Genomic DNA, 12101 nt, shown 5'->3' with positions numbered 1-12101 from the left:
AAGTCCGTTAGAGAACATACCCATGTACATTATATTGTCAAGTCATACATGACATCAATAAGACGACTTTAATAATATGTAACTGTAGTCACACAAATCTGTCCAGCTTAATTAAATAAATATTCGCTATTTATTTGATTAAAAATCCACTAGCCATCAGTTAATTAAATTAATATTTAATTAATTCATCTCCAAACATTCTCCTATTAATTAAATAAATTATTCAATTTATTTTAATTCATTCATTAAAACCAAATTCACAATCAATTAAATGAATAAAATCTATTTATTTAATTAAAATCCCCTTTTCCTCTTTTAAATAAATTAAATAAAAACATTTATTTAAATCATTATCCCCCCCCCCACTTGCATTTTCCTACAAATGCAACTTGCACACATTTATTGAAATAAATGAATTTTTATTCTAATAAAATCCTATTTTCCCTCACCCACCAAATCCAATTGCAAATCTAATCCCCTTCTAGATTCTTCTAACCCCTTCCTAATTAGCCTAATCCACCCCCTAATTATTGTCACATTCCTAAGCAAAATGGAGTCACTTCTCAAGGACTTCAAAAGTCTTTGAAAAGCATTTAATGCTTTGTGTGTTCAACAAATTAACCCCCAAAGTCTTTCAAGACCACTAATGGCTCTTACATGACCATTTATGGCTCTTACATAACCATTTATGGTTATTTCAAACTTGTCTCCCCAAACATTTATTGTTTTGACCATATTTATCCCTTTTTATATTTGCACAAGAGTTTATCCATTGGATAAAAGCTTTATTCTTTGAATAAAGAATTTATTCATTCAACTAACCTTGACTTTAACTCCCAAGGTCATATCAAGCATTTAATGCTTATTCCCTCTCCTCTCAACCTATCTCACATTGACAGTTGTCATCCTGGGATTGGGTTGAAAGCCCTCACATGGATTTGAAATCATTCAATCCTGACCCTTGTTGAGATTGCTCAATCTCAAGCATCCATTGCTCCATTTTTCCTATAAATAGAGCCCATTTCTTCATAATCCAGATCCTGAAAACTTGTATGCATTTAACCTATAGGCATTTTAGAGAGCATTTAGCATAGCAAACTAAAATCTTGTTATTTTGGTTAAAATCAATCATTTTTAAATAACATCTAGTATTTTAGCTTTTCATTTTACATTTGGAGCAAAATACCCAAATCTCAATCCTCCATAAGCATCCATAGTGCAAAAAGCTGTTGAGAGCTACACTATTTTGGAACTTGGAGAGGAGAGGAACAAGGGAGAAGGAGCTAAGGGCATGCTAAGAGGCATTTGGATATGCCTTATTATCTTTGTTTCATTTGTTAGATATATTAGCATGATTTTAGTATCTCTTTTGATATGCCTGTTTAGATTAGTTTTTGATTGATTAACACTAACGATTTCTTGTGTCTTGTGTTGTTTGTCATTTGCTAACCTTGTCCATTTCGCAGAGCATCAGTAACAATTCCATTCATCATTATAAGAAATTGTACATATTCACTCATCTTACAACAACTTCAATTTTATTTTTTTAATGCAATGAAATCATCTTATACAAGAAAAATATGCAAATGAAAATTCTTCCACGCTCACATTACATATACATAATACAAGGATTAATCTTATTTGGAGAATCACACACATTAGGATTATTACAATATTCAAGGATTTAATTCATTTGATCACTTCATTCAACCAAGAGGCAAATGTAGGGATTATCAAACATAAGGACATGACATGCATTATCCCCTTATCAAATATCCAAGAAACAAGCCAAAGATAGATACATAATGATTCTAACCTGAGGGCACTTTTCACTTGGTCAACACAAGACATCCAACACTTAGTCATCAAGGAACTTCTTACATGAGTATCATGCTTCACTTATTATGACATGTTATGATATAATTCACAAAATAGTTCAACTAAGGTGTTTTACCACACCAACAAAATGATGTTATGAATAAAAAGTTTTACATTAAAACTTCAAATTGCACACTATACCAGATAAGCTTACAATGTTGAATATTCCTTTGTTCATGGACCCACATAGGAAATTATCAATCCAATTAGCCATGCAAGAAATTCCATGAGGGATGTACATAAACTTACATCACAAACCACTTTCACAAGTTTGATACAATGGTACTCAATAATTATCAACACAATAGAGGCTCTAGGTCGTATTAGCAAAATTTCCAAGATTAAGAACTCAATTTCACCAACTACCCAGGGTAAAGTCAACACAAAATCTCAACCTCAATTTTTAGGACACATGAAGCAGGATTTTCTTTAATAGATAATTATGCTAGATAGGGTCAACACCAAACTATGGCTGCAAATAAAAGGTACACCAAGAAAAATGAACCCATGGAAGCTTCCTTAAAACACTACATAATAGCTACATAGGTTATTTTATGAATACAATAAGTAAAGAAATATGGGTACATAAGTCATTCACCCAGATGATCTATATGATAAGAACACTTTCATGTAACGATGCATCATTACATAATACAAGATATCGTGCACACCTAGCAAGTACAACAATATCAATCTTACAATTAGCCCAAGCATAGAAATCATTCTTAAATCTTTGCAATCATCATGCAATATGAAATGATAAAACAACATCAATCAAGAAATCAAGTCAAACAAGGGGGTCTATCCTTCTCTAATAGGTGTGCTAACACATAAGGGACTCCATCCCTAATTATGCTATTTGACCTCTATTAAATTAACTATTTAATCAATCTACATGTGCTTACGCATCATGCTTTAAGCACTATTTGAATTGGAGGTTTGTGCAATCAAGTGTCACGACTAAACATAGTGAACTCAAGGCCCTAGAGCTGAACCTTTGGCTTTGATACCAAATCTAAGGACCTTCATTTAGTTAAAATATTAAATTATATAATTACACTTAATCTCATATAATTAAAAACACATTCACACAACTTGCTCATATATATTAAAATAGAGAAAAATATATATTTTTACATAATGTCCAAGTACATGAGCCAAGAAATAGGCAAACATAAGGAAATTATTTCATTGATAAGATTGATTATAATATTACATATTGTATATATTTGATGATAATCCTAATAGGAGATTCTGGCATCTATCTCCCTCAAGCACACCACAAGCGAGAACATTGTTGAAGCACTTTTCTGCCCAAACACGAAGCAATTATGCTTTCCCAGAGTTCCTCATGACATGAAGAACCGCTGACCCTGCACAAGGTTGTCTAACAACTCGAAACTAGCAGGGTGATGGAATCTAATACGACATAGTGTATCTACATTCTAAGATACTAATGTACCAAAACTATGATATGGAAGAGAGTGCAAAACATAGTGATTCAATTAGTAAGCATATGCTAAGAGACCAAATGCAATCGCATGATTACACACAAGGAATCAATCACATTTGACTTCCATTGCACACATTTACATTTATCTCAATTGCTCACAACAGGAACATCAATTCCCTTATCACCCAAGAAGGCATGGATCAAGCATCCAAATCCATATAGGTCAAGTATTTAAAACAATATCAAACCAACTCTAACATAAAAATTTACATTCTTCTTTGATTTTAATAATCAAACACAATGTCACATTCATATTCCCAACATGCATGAGAGAGAGAGAGAGCATAAAATCTTGAGGAAGCATGTATAAGCATATAAAACCATAAGTAAGCAAACTTGGGGGGGGGGGGGGGTGAATCAGTTTGCTCACAAACTTTATTTTAACTCAAACACAATTTCATATTTGATAATTAATAATGAAAGCACAAATCAACACCACATCAATAACACACATAACACCAATATTTTTGACGTGGAAAACCCAATTAAAGGAAAAACCACGGTGGGAACCTACCCACAATGAGATGATACCCTGTTAGAAGTATATGAAATATTACAATAGGGAATGCGCATGCATTCAGGAACACTGCCTAGAACTCATTGCTCAAAACACATAACAAGAAGGGCTACAATCCTTGGGAAGACTCACTGTCTTACAAAAACATTCAGATTACATCTAGAAGATCATGAATTGATAGAATAGCATCTCCTCATGCCTAGTTATAGTTTTGATTAAGCACATAATCTAATATGCTCTACCACACTTCTTCACACTTCCAAAGGATCAAAACATTTGTTCGCACATTTATCCAATCACATACATTTGAATACATTTGCAGATACATCTCTCACATGATTATTACACATATTTATACATATCATCAACCTATCTTTCAAGGTCGGCACAACACACATCACAAATTACAAGAATATAATCACGCACGCTACAATATAACATGCAGACCAAAACAATGTTGGCTAAGACAGTATGGACCCAAATCAACACCTTCAACACGCAACACCTTCAACAATCACCCCATGAACATCCGCAACATGTTATAATCATCTAGTCGACCAAGAACATCGCATAACACGAACATACCGAGGAAATCATCAACAACAAGCACAACGATCAATGCAGACCATCAACACAAATAGAACATGATCTAGAAACATCCACGAGCATCATGAATTACCATAGAAACAACCACAACATCACCACTTACTAGAATCTTCATCATCATTACGCCGAACCTTAAGAACACTTACAAGACTGACAGTCAAACTGAAATATTCACTTGCGGACCTCCAAATCATGAACCATCTAAATTGAGGACACATATGAACGTCCCAAACACACTGCCAAAACCGCAAACCAATATATTACAACGATGAGCAATGCGGAGAAAATTCTAGATCAACACTAAACAATTGAAAAACCAACCGCAATACTAGATCTTATAACTTGATCAAATCACCATGCGGACCTTTGAAACTTTAGCTCAATCAACGAGAGATACTTATCTCAAAACCCTTTAATCCATAATAACTCATCTACAACACACTGGCCAAACCAACTCACTTAATCTAATTGCAACACTAGAACACACAAAGGAATATGTTGACAACACATGTCATTCCAACAAACTTCTCAACAATATCCAACAATCTCCCCCTTTGGCATTGATGGCAACATATGTGTGAAAAACAATCAATGCAAAGAAAGAATTCAACTACCACCAATCTCCCCATAACTCTCAACAATCTCCCATATAATACAAATATATTCTCTCTCCCCTTAGATTATTACACATTTTTTTACATGATTCTCTCCCCCTTTGACACCAATGCAAAAGGCACATATTAGCAATCATGATTCTCTCCACCTTTGATCTATCTCTCAAATTGGAACATCTGAACCACAACACTAACTACTCCTCCTAAGTAACATCCTCATCATCAATCCGGATCACAAGATTTTTCTGTGAAGTCCACCAGAGTAATGCAATTCCATTCATCTTAGTTCTCATCAGGAGGGGCGATCACCCCTAGCTTCTCTCTAAGATACTCAAAAATATCCTTAGGCAAAGGCTTAGTGAGGATATCTGCAATTTGTTCCTGTGTAGATACATATTCCAATCCAACTTCCTTCTCATTCACCTTATTTCTCAAGAAATGAAACTTGATTGATATATGCTTAGTCTTTGAATGCAGTATCATATTCTTAGAAATGTTGATAGCACTTGAATTATCACAGTATATAGTAGTAGGCTCATCAAAAACAACTCTGACATCCTTCAGCATCTACTTCATCCATATCACCTGAGTACAGTTGCTAGTAGTAGTAATGTATTAAGCCTTTGTAGTATACAAAGAAATAGCATGTTGCTTCTTACTCATCCATGAAACCAATCTCTTACCCAATAAAAATGCACCACCACTAGTACTTTTCCTATCATCAATATCACCTGCCCAATCAACATCAGTAAAAGATCTCAAAGTGAAATTGTCATCTTTAGGATGCCACAAACCAAAATCAACTGTCCCTTTCAAATATCTAAAAAATCCTCTTCATAGCTACAACATGAGATTCCTTAGGATTAGCTTGAAATCTAGCAACAAGACAAACAACATTCATAATATTTGGTCTAGTCTGAGTCAAATATAATAATCCACTAATCATAGATTTGTATCTAGTCTTATTTGCTTTCGAAGAATCATCATCCTTAGTCAAATTAAATCTAGTCACCATACGAGTACCAACTGACTTTGAATCTTCTAAATCAAACTTCTTCAACAATTCATTCACATACTTGGACTGAGATATAAAAATACCATTATCCAACTCAGTAATTTGTAATCCAAAAAAGAATTTCATCTCACCAATCATAGACATCTCAAACTCATTATGCATATCAATAGCAAACTTCTTGCACAAACTATCATCTTCGCCAAAAATAATGTCTTCAATAAAAACTTCAACAATTAAGATGTTATCATGATCAATCTTGAAATACAAATTACTAATAGCAGTACCTTTATTAAATTCAAGCTTTATCAAATACTTATCCAATCTGGCATACCAGGCTTTGGGGGCTTGCTTCAGTCCATACAGTGCTTTCTTCAATCTGCAAACCATATCTTCCTAATCAGTCAACTGAAATCCATCTGGTTGCTCAATATAAACTTCCTCTTCTAACTCACCATTAAGAAAGGTTGATTTAACATCCATCTGATAGACCTTGAAATATTTATAAGCATCATAAGCAAGATATAATCTAACTTCAACTCTAGCTACCAGAGCAAAAGTCTCCTCAAAATCAATTCCTTCCATCTGAGAATATCCTTTACAAACAAGTATTGCTTCATTCCTAACAACTTCACCTTTTTCATCCAATTTATTTCGGAGCACCCATTTAGTTCCAATTACATTTTTATTCTTAGGTCCGGGAACAAGAATCCATGTATTATTCTTCTCAATTTGGTTCAATTCTTCTTCCATTGCTTTAACTCAATTTTCATTTTTACATACTTCATTAACATCCTTAGGTTCAATCTTAGAAATCAACCAATACTCTTCAGCAATTCTTCTGCTAGTCATCACACCTTTATTCTTATCCCCTATGATCTAATTCTCTGAATGATTCAATCTCACATATCTGTGAGTCTTAGGATTTTCTTGATTTTCAGACTCTTGAGCTCTTTCTTCTCCACTAGAACTAGTCTCTCCTTCATTCTCAGAATTTTATGGAACAATCTGAATTTGATTCTAGGTATGCACTTGCTTTCCTTTATCTAAACTGACATCTTGAGCATCTAAATCATATACGCAAGATTTGGGCTGATACACATTTCCTTCATCCACTTTCACATTAGCACTTTCAACTATCTTTCTCAATCTCTTGTTATAACATTGATAGGCCTTTCTTTTAGTAGAATAACCAAGAAATATTCCTTCATCACATCTAGCATCAAACTTCCTTAGATCTTCATCTCTTTTGATATAGCATTTACTTCCAAAAATTCTAAAATATCTAATTGTAGGAACATGACCAAACCATAACTCATAAGGAGTCTTACTGATATCACCTTTGATATGCACCCAATTAAAAGTGTATACAACAATACTCATGGCTTCTGTCCAATAGATATGCATAACATTTCCTTCAATCATCATCATTTTGGCAACTTCCTGAATTGTCCTATTCTTCCTCCCCACAATACCATTCTACTAAGGGGTCCACAAAGCAGATAAATGTCTCTTCACCCCATGCTCTTCACAAAATGCATTGAACTCACTAAAAGTGAATTCACCATCTCTTTCAGGTCTCAAACACTTCAGCTTTAGTCCAGTCTCAATCTCAACCATGGCTTTGAAAATCCTGAATTTCTCGAATGCTTCAGACTTATCCCTTAAGAAAGTAACCCACATCATCCTTGAATAGTCATCAATCAGCAACATGAAATACATGTCAACCTGGAAGCTTATCACTCCAGAAGAACCACACAAATCAGTATGCACAAGATCTAATCATCCATTAGAACTATACTATTTTCTTTTGAAAGTAACTCTTGTATGCTTCCCTAACTGGCATTCCTTATATACTGCTTGAGTAGAACTTATCTTAACCATGCAATCAAAATTTACACGACATATCCTTCTATGCCATAACCAACTTTCATCAATCTGAGCAATCAAACAACTTTTACCACTAGCATTCAAGTGAAAAATATTACCTTTAGTCTTTGTACCTAGTGCAATCTCAATTTTGGAACCACTCAAGATCTTACACTTGTCATTCTTGAATTGTAAATCATATCCCTTGTTAACCATATGTCCAACACTCAAAATATTATGCTTTAGACCTTCTACATATAAAATATCATCAATGTTATGCTTACCATCAAGAGAAATGCAACCTCTACCATGGATTATACCAGCTTTGTCATCACCAAATCTTACTACACCACCATCATACTTTCCATACTCAAAACTTACTCTTATTACTTGTCATAAGATGAGAGCAGTTGTTGTCAATAACATATTCATCTTTCTCTTCAACTTTAGCAGCCAAAGATTTTTCCTCGTTAATGCAACTAGTAGAATCAACAGGCACTGGATCATCTTCCTTGATGGCAATAAACACCAATTCATCTCTTGAATTTCCCATATTAGATTCATCATCTGTCATACCTTCATCAGCAGCATAATAATATTTCTTCTGATATTTAGGCTTATATGGCTTAAATGGCTTCTTAGGAACTCTTTCTAGACACCTTGAGGCAAAATGTCCTATCTTATTACATGAAAAATATTTAAGAGGTAAATTTCCTTCATACTTATCGACACCTTTAGGAAATCTCCTAGAAATCAGGGCTTCAAGCTCCTCAAGCTCTCTTTCTTCTTCTTCAAGTTCTCTCATCTCCTTCTCATATCTGGACACCCTTGTAGAACTTTCTCTCAGTCATATTTATACTTCCTCAAAATAGTAGCTTTGAATGTAGATTCTGACTTAGGAAGAGTTTCACCAAATTCGCTCAAGTCAAAGGCAACAAGCTTTCCAATCAACATGTCTCTAGTCACATTTGTCACCGTCCAGATCTCCTCAATAGCAACAACTTTGTGTTTATAAGCAGGAGGCAAGGATCTCAACACTTTAGCTACAATCTTTGATTCTTCCAACACTCCACCAACACATTTGATATTCAACACAAGCTCATTCACTTTCTGCATAAAAGAGGTAATATTCTCATCTTCGCCCATCTTCAACAACTCATACTTTCCCTTTAAGCTTTGCAACTTGGCAATCTTCACATGGCTGTAACCTTCATAAAAAGTCTCTAGATTCTTCATAACTCATGAGTAGTCTACAAATTCATAACATTAGTCATCTCGGAATCAGTCAAGGCACTCAACAATTCTTCCTTAGCTCTAATATTGAATTCAACTTCCTTTATCTCATCCAGAGTTGTAGGACCATTCAGAGGAATATTATACACATTATTAGTAATATTCCAGTAATCTTCACTAATGCATCTCAAGTGACACTCCATCTGGTTTTCCCAAAGAGTGTAGTTCATTCCATCAAATCTCGGACTATCCTTCTTTTAAGCCTAGGTTTCCATCCCGAATCACCTCAAGCGATCAAGCTTCTTTCGAAGGATCTAGCTCTGATACCAATTGTTGGCAACAAGGCAACAAACTAAGAGGGGGGTGAATCAATTTGCTCACAAACTTTATTTAACTCACACAATTTTAGATCTGACAATTAACAATGAAATCACAAATCAACACCACATCAATAACACACATAACACCAATATTTTTGAGGTGGAAAACCCGGTTAAGGGAAAAACCATGGTGGGAACCTACCCACAATGAGATGATACCCTGTTAGAAGTATATGAAATATTACAATGGGGAATGCACATGCATTCATGCACACTGCCTAGAGCTCACTGCTCAAAACACATAACAAGAAGGGCTACAACCCTTGGGAAGACTCACTGTCTTACAAAAACATTTGGATTACATTTGAAAAATCATGAACTAATAGAATAACATCTCCTCATGCCTGGTTACAGTTCCAATTAAGCACATAATCTAATCTGCTCTACCACACTTCTTCACACTTCCAAAGGATCAAAACATTTGTTCACACACTTATCAGATCACACACATTCAAATACACTCGCAGATACATCTCTCACACAATTATTACATATATTTATACATATCATCAACTTATCTTTCAAGGTCGGCTCAACACAGATCACAAATTATAAGAATATAATCATGCATGCTAAAATATAACATGCAGACCAAAACGATGTCGGCTAAGAAATAGTATGGACCTAAATCAACACCTTGAACACACAACACCTTCAACAATTATGCCATGAACATCCGCAACACGCTATAATCATCTGGTCAGCCAAGAACATCGCATAACACAAACATATCAAGGAAATCATCAATAACGAGCACAATGATCAATGCAGGCCATCAACACAAATAGGACATGATCTAGAAACATCCACAAGCATCGCAAATTACCACAACGATAATCGTAACATCACCACTTACTAGAATCTTCATCATCATTATACTGAACCTCAAGAACACTTACAAAATTGACTGTCAAACTGAAAGATTCACTTGCGGACCTCCAAATCATGAACCATCTGAATTGAGGACACATATGAACATCCCAAGCACTCTGCCAAAACTGAAAACCAAGATATTGCAACGCAAAGCAATGCGGAGCAAATTCCAGGGCACTGATCAACACTGAACAATTGAAAAATTAAACACAATATTAGATCTCATAACTTGATCAAACCATCATGTGGACCTCTGAAACTTTATCTCAATCAACTAGAGATACTTATCTCAAAACCCTTTAATCTGCAACAACTCATTTGCAACACACTGGCCAAACCAACTCACTTAATCTGACTGCAACACTAGAACACACAGAGGAATATGTTGACATCAATGACAAAGCATCATTCCAACAAACTTCTCAACAATATCTAACATTATCATCAAACACAATATCACATTCATATTCTAGACATGCATGAGAGAGAGAGAGAGAGAGAGCATAAAATCTTGAGGAAGCATGTATAAGCATATAAAACCATAGTTAAGCATTAATCTTTACAAAATAACTTGGGACCATGCAAGATTCAAATATTAATTCATTCTCAACTCCTCATGGGTCAATAATAGAAAACTACTTGATAAGATAAATATATCCAAATATATATGATAATGACCAACATCATGAATCATGATATTATAATTTTCCTTTTAAATGATACATTAATCTATGTCTCCTACCTTAAAGCCTAAATGAGTTGTTCATCATTAACTATCATGAGGTACTCTTAAATCAAACACTAGAAGAACAACTTTGGCATAAGTATTCCTATATTTATCTATCCTTGTTCTTAATATCCACACTACAAGCAGGGTGTCAAATGAAGATATTATATAGTTGCCTATATCAACTATTTCATGTCAATAATTGTGTAGATGACATTGAAGCTAATTTCTTGGATTGGCATTAATCCTTTTTCTATTAATTTTTAGATAGATTAAAGCATCTATAATGACTTATTTAATTCCATTCAAATTGAAACTATATACTTAAGGCACATGAATTACACATCATTTTACTAAACTTGATTAACCCCTTTCACTTGATTATAAGTTTATCTTAGCGTGATCATAAATGAATGAAGACAAACTCAAATTGAGCCAAAATAAATAATTTATAATATAAATCCACATTAAGCTATGACATCATAACACTCAAATTACACTTTTTGAATAAAAACCAACCCAAGAGGCCATCCTCTGTTGATGGACCTTAAAAAACTTAAAAATCTAAATTACTCAAAACCAAAATCTGAGAGCACCCATTGGTCTCCATGTAGCCAACAAGCAAAAATGCATTCAAAATTCCCTTCCCACAATCTAATGAAAGTTTAGAAACATTTCCCCATATAAACCCATGCTTGTCCATTGATGGACCTTAACAAAAATCCAAAATACTCAAAACCAACCCAAGAGGCCATCCTCCATTGATGGACCTTAAAAAACTTAAAAATCCAAAATACTCAAAACCAAAATATGAGAGAACCCATTGGTCTCCATGTAGCTAGCAACACAAAAATGCATTCAAAATTCCCTTCCCACAAT

The sequence above is a fragment of the Cryptomeria japonica genome, chromosome 4 (genome assembly GCF_030272615.1).
Source record: "Cryptomeria japonica chromosome 4, Sugi_1.0, whole genome shotgun sequence".
Taxonomy (NCBI): Eukaryota; Viridiplantae; Streptophyta; class Pinopsida; order Cupressales; family Cupressaceae; genus Cryptomeria; species Cryptomeria japonica.
This window is presented reverse-complemented; position numbering follows the sequence as displayed.